Source organism: Loxodonta africana, chromosome 1 (genome assembly GCF_030014295.1).
Source record: "Loxodonta africana isolate mLoxAfr1 chromosome 1, mLoxAfr1.hap2, whole genome shotgun sequence".
Lineage (NCBI taxonomy): Eukaryota > Metazoa > Chordata > Mammalia > Proboscidea > Elephantidae > Loxodonta > Loxodonta africana.
The window spans coordinates 79,562,369-79,573,738 of NC_087342.1; the positions used below are offsets into that span (position 1 = coordinate 79,562,369).

The 11,370-nt window shown below is 41.4% G+C and overlaps 2 non-coding genes across 2 annotated transcripts; both read left to right on the top strand.

Annotated features, from left to right (window-relative positions):
- The first annotated feature begins 8,327 nt into the window (after positions 1 to 8,327).
- Positions 8,328 to 8,401, top strand: TRNAT-UGU (transfer RNA threonine (anticodon UGU)). Its single transcript has one exon. It is a non-coding gene; the product is annotated as a tRNA-Thr (tRNA).
- A 1,918-nt stretch (positions 8,402 to 10,319) lies between these two features.
- On the top strand, positions 10,320 to 10,401 carry TRNAS-GCU (transfer RNA serine (anticodon GCU)). The gene has a single exon. It is a non-coding gene; the product is annotated as a tRNA-Ser (tRNA).
- Positions 10,402 to 11,370: the final 969 nt, after the last annotated feature.

An 11,370-nucleotide genomic window follows, 5' to 3' on the forward strand; every position in this document is an offset into this window, starting at 1 on the left:
AAAGAGGTCCTTTGCAGCAGATTTACCCAAAGCAATTGTCTTTGATTTCTTGACTGCTGCTTCCATGGGTGTTGACTGGGGATTCAAGACAAATGAAATCCTTAACAATTTCAATATTTTCTCCCTTTATCATGATGTTGCTTATTGATCCAGTTGTGAGGATTTTTGTTTTGTTTGTATGGAGCTATAATCCATACTGAAGGTTATAGTCTTTGATCTTCATCAGTAAGTGCTTCAAGTCCTCTTCACTTTCAGCAAAGTTGTGTCATTTGCATACTGCAGGTTCTTAATGAGTCTTCCTCCAGACCTGATGCTGTGTTCTTCTTCACATAGTCCAGCTTTTCAGATTATTTGCCCAGTATACAGCCCTCATACAAACTTTTCCTGATTTTAAAGCAACAGTATTCCCTTCTATTGGAATAAATGCCTCTTGATCTATGTACACGTTCCACATAAGCACAATCAAGTGTTTTGGAATCCTCATTCTTCACAATGTTATCCATAATTTGTTATGAACCACACAATCTAATGCCTTTGCATAGTCAATTAAACACAGGTAAACATCTTCCGGTATTCTCCCATTTCAGCCAAGATCCATCTGGCATCAGCAATGATATCCTTCATCACATGTCTTGTTTTGAATCTGGCTTGAATTTCTGGCATCTTCCTGTCGATGTACTACTGCGAACCGTTTTTGAATTATCTTCGTAAAATTTTATTTGCGTGTGATATTAATGATATTGTTCAAAAATTTCTGCATCCTGTTGAATCACCTTCCTTTGGAATGGGCACAAATATGAATCTCTTCAAATTGGTTGGCCAAGTAGCTGTCTTTCAAATTTCTTGGCATAGGTAAGTGAACTTCCAGCGTTGCAACTATTTGTTTAAACATCTCAATTGGTATTCCAACAATTCCTGCAGCTTTGTTTTTCACCAATGCCTTTAGTAAGAGATCAGGTGTTAAGCAAAAGGCCCACAGCTTGAATCCACCACCCGCTTCTTGGAAACCCTATGGGGCAGTTCTACTCTGTTCTATAGGGTCACTATGAGTCAGAATTGACTCGATGGCAATGGGTTTGGTTTTTTTGGTTTTGCCTTCAGTGCAGCTTGGACTTCTTCCTTCAACGTCATAGGTTCTTGATCTTATGCTAGCTCTTGAAAGTGTTGAACATCAACCAATTCTTTTTGGTACAGTGACTCTGTGTGTTCCTTCCATCTTCTTTTGATGCTTCCTGCATCATTCAATATTTTGCCTATATTAATAAAAAAAAAATCCACTGCCACTGAGTCAATTCCAACTCATAGTGACGCTATAGGACAGAGTAGAACCGCCCCATAGAGTTTCCAAGGAGCACCTGGTGGATTCAAACTGCTGACCTTTTGGTTAGCAGCCCTAGCTCTTAACCACTATGCCATCAGGGTTTCCTTTGCCCATATAATCCTTCAGTATTGCAACTCAAGGCTTTAATTTTTTGCTTCAGTTCTTTCAGCTTGATAAATGCCAAAAATGTTCTTCCCTTTTCGTTTCCTCACTCCAACTCTGGAGTTAGAAATACTTTATTATACTACTTTAGTTTGTCTTCTGGAGCCACTCTTTCAAATCTCCTGCTCAGTGCTTTTACTTCATCATTTCTTCCATTCCCTTTAGCTACTCTATGTTCAAGAGCAAGTTTCAGAGTCTCTCCTTTAATCCGTTTTGGTCTTTCTTTCCTGTCTTTTTAATGACCTCTTGCTTTCTTCATGTATGATATCCTTGATGTCATTCCACAACTTGTCTGGTCTTCTTTGGTCATTAGTGTTCAATGCATCAAACTCATTCTTGAGATGGTCTCTAAATTCAGATGGGATATACTCAAGGTCGTACTTTGGCTCACATGGACTTGTTTTAATTTTCTTCAGCTTCAACTTAAACTTAAAGATGAGTAATTGATGGACTCTTCTGCAGTCGGCCCCTTACCTAGTTCTGATTTTTGATATTGAGCACTTCCATCATCTTTTTACACTTATGCAGTTGATTAAATTCCTGTGTATTCTATTTGAAGAAATCCATGTGTACAGTAATGGTTTATATCATTGAAAAAGATATTTGCAATGAATAAATTGTTGATCTTGCAAAATTCTATATTATGTGATGTCTGAAGTTGTTTCTATCACCAAGGCTATATGTTCCAACTACTGATCCTTCTTCGTTTCCAACTTTTGCATTCCAATCTCCATTAATTATCAATGCATCTTGATTGCATGTTAGATCAACTTCAGACTGCAGAAGTTGGTAAAAGCACATGCTACCCTTCTTGAAATGGAAGGATGAATTGGAGAGGTGACTCCTACTGCAGAGCCGCTAGCCAGAAACCACAGAGCATTAATTTGAGACCTTGAAACCTAATGTTTGGCTAGCTAGATTTAGACATTTCCTGGGACCAGTAACTCCTTTTATTCATTTCAATTTCATCCCTTCAATTGGAGTCTATAACAGTTAACCTTTACCTGTCCCACCATTGTATTTTGGGCAGCAGAGAACTTGTTTTTGAATTTCACAGATAGAGAAGAATTGTATCTCAGGATGGAATATACCCAGAGCCTCACCCATACCTAATTTAGAGGGCTTAGATGATATGAAACTTTAAGCTGATGAGATTTAGATGAGAATTTTGGTCTTTGAGTTGATGCTGTAATGGGTTGAGATTTGGGGGATGTTGGGAAGAAGTGGATGTTTTTGCATGTGGGACATATATGAGCCTTTGGAGACAAGAGGACAGCCTGTCGTAGGTGTAATAATGCCCCGCCCCCCGCAATATACCCGTGTCCTAATATGCAAAATCTCTGAGTGTGTTATGTTACATGGCAAAAGGGACTTTGCAGATTTGATGACATGAAGTACATTGCAATGGAATTTTTTCTTGGGTGGACCCTATGTAATCACAAGGCCATTATAAGAGGGAGACAGGAGTGCCAGAGTTAGAAAAGGAAATGAGATTAGTAGCATAGAACTCATTTCAGACTGCTGACCTCCAGAACTGTAAGAGAACAAATTATGTCTTCTAAGCCATTTCATTTGTGGTAATTTGCTACATTAGTAATAGGCAACTAATTCAGAATTTGGTATTAGATTGTACTGAATGTATTGAAAAACACTGTATTGAAAATGTATTGAAAAACTGTATTGAATGTATTGAAAAACTGTCTTGATACCAAAGGAAATTGATAAAGCTCTTGAAGTATGCCTTGGCAGAGTGTTAAAAGTCACAGATAATGCAGCCCCCCTTATAATCACATCAAAAACATTATCAGTGATATAATTTTCCCTACTAACATGTTTCTTTTTCAAGAGAGCGTATGTAGAAGAGTCTCTCTCTCTATATATATTCTGTGCTCTCTCTGAGGCTCAAACTCACAACCTTTAGGTTATGAGACTGACACGCTGCCTATTGAGCTAAGAAGACATATCTCCAAATGCCTAGTAGAAAACATCTCAATTGGAATGATTTCAAGTGTCAATGAAATTTCAGAAAAAATTAGGATTTTATATATCATACACCACTACGGAAACCCTTGTAGTGTAGTGGTTAAGTGCTACCGCTGATAGTTAAAAAAGCTCTGTGGTTTGAAGTCCCTAGGTGCTCCTTGGAAACTCTGTGGGGCAGTTCTACCCTGTCCTATAGGGTGTTTAGGAGTTGCAATTGACTCCATGGCAACGGGTTTGGTTTTTTTGTTGGTGTTGTTTATACACCACCACGGGAGCCCTGGTGGCGCAATGGTTGAGAGCCCGGCTGCTAACCCAAGGATCTGTGTCTGAAACCCACCAGTCGCTCTTTGGAAGCCCTTTGGGGCAGTTCTTCTCTGTGCTGTAGGGTCGCTATGACTCGGAATCCCCTTGGAGGCAACTGGTCTTGGCTTTTTATGCCCCAAAAGGAATTGGTGCTACCTCATACACAAGTTTGCTGTTGCTCTGACTTCTTGGACAAAATCATTTCAGGATTTTACCCTTCAGTAAATAAATATACAACGGAGTATAGTTTTCCTCTAGTGGCTTAAACATCAAGGTTGGGTGACATCCAGTAAGTTACTTATCATCTCTGTACCTCATATTCTCCATCAGGAAAATGGAGACCATAGTAAAAGTACCTGTCTTTTGAGGTGGTTAGGAGGACTGAATGACAGTAACTGTAGGGACAGTGCATGGCATATAATAAGTTCCTAATAAATTTTAGTTGTTATTAATCAGTGTTTTGGACAGCTAGATTGTGGAACTGTTCTAGGAAAAGAATAACCGTGTTGGAAAACATTCTTGTTTCCTTGAAAACATTAGAATTTAAAACCTAAGGGCATGTGGGGTAATGTAGCTCAGTAGTCTAAGGCCTCTGGATTGAGGCTCTAGTCTCTGTGGGAATGTGGGTTCAATACTGTTGCCAGCCCTGTTTTCTCAGTTGGAATAGCTCCCTGAGTCTATATACCAGAACAGAGGATATAGATAATATAAGGAAGGTATTTATCTCTGTAATAATAGGCTAAGATCAATTACAGTGTTGTTATAAAAATTATACTACAGTCATTTCTGTCTAACCTTTATATCTCAGGACAGCCTTTCATGTCCAAGGGATAGATTAAAAAATGTTTATATTAAAATAAACATAACTCACATATTTCTAAATTACAAAAACTTAACGGTTTATATACAGTGAAAATCTTTCCCTTCTACCACCTCCCCTCCCCATTCCACCTGCACAGGATTCTGCCTACCCAGGCAACTATATTTTGGGGTTACCTGCAAGGAATACTATTTGCATAAACTAGCCAATAACCAGTTGCTATGGAGTCAACGGTGACTCATGGAGACTCCCTGTGTGCCAGAGTAGAACTGTGCTCCCTAGGGTTTTCGGTGGCTGATTTTTCAGAAGTAGTTACCAGGCTTTTCTTCTGAGATGCCTATGGATGGACTCCAACTTCCAATCTTCCAGTTACCAGCCCAGCCAATAAACTGCACCACCCAGGGACAGATAAGCCAATAGAAATCTATTACTTTTTCCCACATTTCATATTTTTCAAACCTACTCTGTTGCATATTACATGTTAGGAAAATAACAAATATTTTCTGCATAGTTTGTTCTTTTTTTTTTTCCACTTTGCTTATGTATTTTTTTGTTTGTTTGCATTTTTGGTTGTTGTTTTGTCTCATCTTTTTTGTTTTTTTAAGAGAATGGAAGTGTGTTCAGGAAGAAATTTTTTAATGTAGTGAATTATGTCAAATTTTCATTGTTTCTAAGTTTTGTGTAAAAAATTGGTTTTCTACCTTCAAAGGTATGAAAACTTTCTGCCTTGGCATTTCCAGTAATTATATTTGGTTTTATTTTTCACTTTTTTTACTTTCAAATTTTATATCTATTTGAATTTGATTAGGTATTACAGGTGATATATTGAAGTAAGCTTTTATTTTCCTAGATAGCCACCCAGAGAGCCTAACATCATTTAATCAAATAATTCACCCATTTCTACTGACTTGAGTTGCCACCTATCTTAGTTATCTAGTTCTGCTATAGCAGAAATACCACAAGTGGTTGGCTTTAACAAACAGAAATTTATTCTCTCACATTCTAGGAGGCTAGAAGTCCGAATTCAGGGTGCCAGTTCCCAGGAAGGCCTTCCTTCTCTGCAGGCTCTGGAAGAAGGTCTTTGTTATCAATCTTCCCCCAGTCTGGGAGCTTCTCTACTCAAGCACCTGGGGTCTAAAGGATGTGCTGTGCTGCCGGGCCTTCTTTCTTGGTGGTTTGAGGTTCCTATCTCTCTGCTTGCTTCTCTGTTCTTTTATCTCTTGTAAGATAAAACATTATGCAGGCCACACTCCAGGGAAACCCCCTTACATCCGATGAGGACTGTGACCTCAGTAAGGGTTTTGTATTCCACCCTAATCCTCTTTAACATAATCTAGTCTTGCCTGGTTGATTACTGCCTGAGAGTAGGACTTAAAACATGTGGGAAAAATTACTGTGGAAGAAAGGCCTTGCAATCTGCCTCTGCGAAGATTAAAACCAAGAAAACCCTGTGGAGCAGTTCTACTCTGTAACACATGGACTCACCATGAGTCAGAATCAACTAGAAGACAATGGGTTTGTTATTACTGTCATTGTCATTATTTCATTATAATAAAGAGTGGTTGCAACAGTGTGACAAACAGACCATTGTGGCATGCTGGTGGGAATGTTTATTAGGTAAGATCAATCAGAATTACCACTGCAGGTCACATACACTGCTTCAGCATTTGCATGCATGCAAAGTACTCACACCATTTAAAACATCAGATAGGCAGTATTACTTAGTGCAGCATTGTTTGTATGGGCAGTTATATATTATGATATATCCATGCTGTGGAATTCTATGCTGCCAAGCAAAGAAGGGATCCCTTGTGGCACAGTGGTTAAGAGTTTGGCTGCTAACTAAAAATTGTCAGCAGTTGAAATCCACCAGCCAATGCTTGGAAACCCTACAGGGCAGTTCTACTCTGCTCTGTAGGGTCAATATGGGTCGTAATCAACTCAACACTGGTGAGGGTTTTTTTTTTTTTTTTTTTTTTCTGTTTAGGAAAGGAGCAAGGAGCTCTTTCTGTATTGATTTGGAAATCACTACAACATATATGAAGTGAAAAACTAAGATGCAGTGGAATGTGTTTGTAATATCCTTATTTGCATAAAAAAGTGGAGCAGGTATCATCCACAAGAGGATACCCAAGAAACTCTGCCTGTGCAAGGAGGAACTGGGGGACTAGGAATGTTGCGGGAAGTCTCAGGGATGAGACTTTTACACTTTTTCGGCGGCAATGAGTTTGCTTTTTGATTCGTCAAGTAGGGACACTGGCGACCTAAGTTTAACTCCTTTGCTATCTCTTCACGATATCCAAATATCATAAGGTCAAAGACTGCCAAAGAATAAAATCCATTAAACTCTAGAAGAGAAAAAAAAAAAAATCTTGAGCAAATTATTAAAAACACACACAGGCACACGCACACGCAAGGGAGGACGCGGCTCCAGAACAGTGACCAGGTGAAGTCTCTCGTCAGCTCAGTCTGGGGGTCAGGGTTGGGCAGCGGGAAGTTATTCTTTTTGTCCGCAACCAGCGAACAGAGGAGCCCCCGCCCCACCCACCTGGAAATCGATCTGGGTGGTGTGTGAGTGTGTGTTGTGTGCATACGTGTGCGTGCCTGAGAGTTTCCTTGTTGTGCAACAGATCTTCCACTTTCACTGACTGTGCTGATGGCCTTGATTCCTAAACCTCAGAGCAGGGATTCTTTCGCATTTGAATCATGTCTCAGCGTCTTCCCGGTGCCCTGAGATGACGCTTCCTGGCTGCTCTCATCTTACCAACGCGTTCTGGGCGGGGTCCCTGGGTCTCCCCTCCCCTGCCCAGCCTCTCTCTCATCCCATCAGTCATTTCAGTCCCAGCGTGTCATACCTGCTGCCTCATCCCGATTCCCAGGGCCCCTCTACAGTCCCACGCGGGACCTTCTCGGCCGGGCAGAGCTGCGTTCAGCTTCACAGCCAGCGGGCCCAGCCCTCTGAGCAACCCCGGAGGGGAGGAATGCGACGAGAGGTGGGGGAGGGGGGAAACCTAGGGTGGCCGCAGGGTGCAAGGGCCGAGTTAGAGACGAGAAGAGGTTACTTTCTTTGTGAGTCGATGACCTACCAAGCTAGAAACCAGTCTTGAGTGAATAGGGGGTACAGCGGGATATCTCTGGAGCCATAAAGCTCTTCACCTTAGGAGGACTCTGCCCGGATTCGGGGACTCCGTGTGGCCAGCCGACCTCACTTCGTCTCCCCTTTCCCCCAAGAGGCTCTACACCTCTAGTGGTATGATTAGAATCATTACAGTGCTCGACTTGGCATTGTTCTCTCCGGTTCCCTCCCCTCTAAATCACTGCTTGCTATGAGTCCGAGTAATGTGAAAACAGGTGGTCTGAGTCTCTCAGTGGAGTTCCTTTGTTAGAGATCCTCCCTTGGGGAATTCGAAAGAAGAATCTAAGTTACATAAGATGAGGCGTAGTAACAGCAAAGGTTGTTTTTAGAAAACTTTATCCCATTTAGAACGACTGGGCAGCCTCGACTTATTACTGAGTTTTATCCTTGCACTAAAGGAAGAATTATTGGCCCAGTAACTGCAGCTGCCCGAAACTTTTCCTGCTTTATTAGTTCTACAGTACATATGAGTAAGCAAAGCCTCTTCTTGGAGTTTGCCCGTTTTCTCACTGTAAACTGCATTTGATCGTGTGGACTTTGTAGCAAGAATATTTCAACTAATCCGACAGGACAGAACCAGTACTAACCTACACATCTGTATGGGCCCTATGGCTTAGTTGGTTAAAGCGCCTGTCTTGTAAACAGGAGATCCTGGGTTCAAATCCCAGTAGGGCCTTAACTTTTTCCGCTGCACTGCAAACCAATCTCCTCTCTAACCTCAAACCAAAAAACCAAACCCGTTGCCATCGAGTCAATTCCGACTCACAGCGACCTCATAAGATAGAGTAGAACTACCAAGTAGGGTTTCTGAGGAGGGCCTGGTGGATTCGAACTGACCACCTTTTGGTTAGCAGCCGTAGCTCGTAACTACTACGCACCAGGCTTTTCTTTCTATCCCCTAAAAAAAAAAACAACCGTGCTTCCAAAAATATCGAATCCGCTGCCATAGAGTCGATTCCGACTCATAGCGACCCTATAGGACAGAGTAGAACTGCCCCATATGGTTTCCAAGTAGCGCCTGGTGGATTCTACCTAAATTTTTGTTAGCAGCTGTGGCTGTGAACCACTACATAATCCCCAAATCTGAAAGTACATTTTTCAGTCTTTATCCACCCTCAACATGGGTGTACTTACTGATCGCTCACAGATCGAAGTGTGGAGACAAGAGTGTTACCCTGAATTCACTAACAGTTCACAGCTGTGTTCCAAGGTATCTTGAATTTCATATAGTTGATCTCTCTCTTCCAGGCTTCCTCCCATGCCCTTCCATCCCCAATTTTTCAGAACTCCCTTTTCTGTACCTCCTTCTGTTTGGAAATGACTTAATTTTTTTTTTTTTAATGAGTAAATGTTTCACTCGCTTTTGTTCTTGCCCTTTATATCCTATCTATTTATCTTCTATTTCACTCTTATAGTTCACCTTCCTCTAAATCTTGAAGCTGCTGCTTCATACATGCTTTATGGGTTCCTCTTCTGGCCTGTTGGTAGGGCCCCGACCTACCTGATATCTCAAGTAGAAGACAAAAGACCTTTATAATGAAATACAGAATGTATCACTATGTGGTTTTAGTCTGCTGTTGCTTTTCTCCATCAGATCTGTCACATAGATTCTGATTGAAGAAACAGCAAATACAGTGAAGACTTTCATGCAGCCAAAAGATTAATTTCTTTAGCTCTGTGCTTCAGGTTAAGACAACTATAGAGGAAATCAAAAGAGCTGAAAATGGGGACTTGATTCTTTGCCACCCATAATACAAGGCAGAGACTTTTAACAACTCAAGCTTGTAAAAAAAGCCTCCATGGAAACCTCTTGTGGCTATTTATCCAACACATGTTTCCAATCTCTGCCTTCACATTCAAGCTCTATGAAGAATCAGTATCCTCCATTGGTTCCTCAGCGATTCCTGCCTAAAGCAGCTGCTGATACCCCTTAACACTGATCAACACTACCTCAGTGCTCAAGGATTCTGAATCTCAGGAAAAAACACTTAGTTCCAGGTAAAAGTTAGCCAGCAGCCCTTCAGGAATGGGGCTTGTGTAGTTCAGTGGTAGAGCACATGCCTTTCATGTATGAGACCCTGGCTGCGAACCTCCGCACATCTACACTTTTTCTCTGCTTCAACACTATTTAAACCCAATCTTGAAGGAATACAAATTCACTTCTCCTAATATTTTCCATTCAACTCCTGCACCCATAAAGAGCAAAAACATAACCCAATGGACTTCCTTGAATGCTCTTTCATTTCTGTGCTATGACCTTCTATATCCATTAAGGTGAATGTGACAGCAGGAGTATGGTGAGAACAGGGAGAAAAGAAGAACTAGATGCTAACAGACACTCTTCAATCACCCATAACAAAAGCGTGCACCTTAAGCTCCTATTTTGTACTATTATTAAAGAGACAGAAAGAAAGATAAAGGGTGGGGGTTTGAAAGGGCCCTGTGGATAGTTTTTTTTTAACCAACTAAACCCCAAAGGCCCCCAGTGAAGTTTCCTCTGGGCTACCTCCAAATATGCTGATACCTAAATTATTTCAGGGCAAAACTGAGTGCATAAGCTTTCCTTTTCTTCGATTCTGTTTCCCTTTATTCCTGACGAGGTGGCCGAGTGGTTAAGGCGATGGACTGCTAATGCATTGTGCATTGCACGCGTGGGTTCAAATCCCATCCTCGTCGTTCCTTCCTTTCCTCACTGTGTCTTGGAAGTGAGATTTGGAACTCTGGTGGCACAGTCATTTTTTGCTAATGAAAAACTAAGTAATTCAAATCTACCAGCAGTGCCTTGGAAATGCTAAGAGGCAGTTCTATTCTGTCCTATAGGGTTGCTGTGAATCCGGATTGACTAGAGGGCAACAGGTTTGGTTTTATTGTTTTTGACTCCTGACAGGTGCACAGCATCGCCTAAGAAGAGAAACACACCTTTGGACTTTCATCTTCCATTCAGCCAAGCACAGATTCTCCAGACAGACATTATTTTCCTTTCGCCCTTTTGTAACCTCACTGTATTTGTCTCAGAGCCCCAATATTGCCCCAGAGAAACTTTTAGGAGGCAGGCAAAAACCATAAGAGAGAAGAAAAGTCTCCATAAAGTAACAGGAACCCATATCTGGACTCCCCCCGCCCCCCCCCGGGGAAAACCAGGTGTCATCAAGTCGATTCTGGCTCATGGCAACCCCATATATGTCAGAGTAGAAATCTCCTCTCTAGGGTTCTCAATGGCTAATTGTTTGGAAGTAGATCATCAGATACCTCGGAGTGACAGGAACCCCCAATGTTTCAGTTAGCAGCAAACAAGTGTTAACTATTTAAGTCCACGTAGGGACTCAATTCCCAGGGAAAAACAAAAATCCAACTGCTCCATTGTATTTCTAGAGAGTGGCAGATGGATTAGGACTGCTGATCTTTTGCTTGGCATCTAAACTTTTTACCCCTTGTACCACCAAGACTCATTTCAGGAATAGCGAACGGTTAAACCCAGGAACATTGAAGTCTCAGCAAGGGGCATGCATAAAAAACGAAAAAACCCATTGCATTTGAGTTGATTCTGACTCAGAGAGAAACTATAGGGTTTCCAAGGCTGTAAATCTACAGAAGCCAAATGCTACATTGTTCTCCTATGGAGCCACTGGTGGTTTCAAACTACCA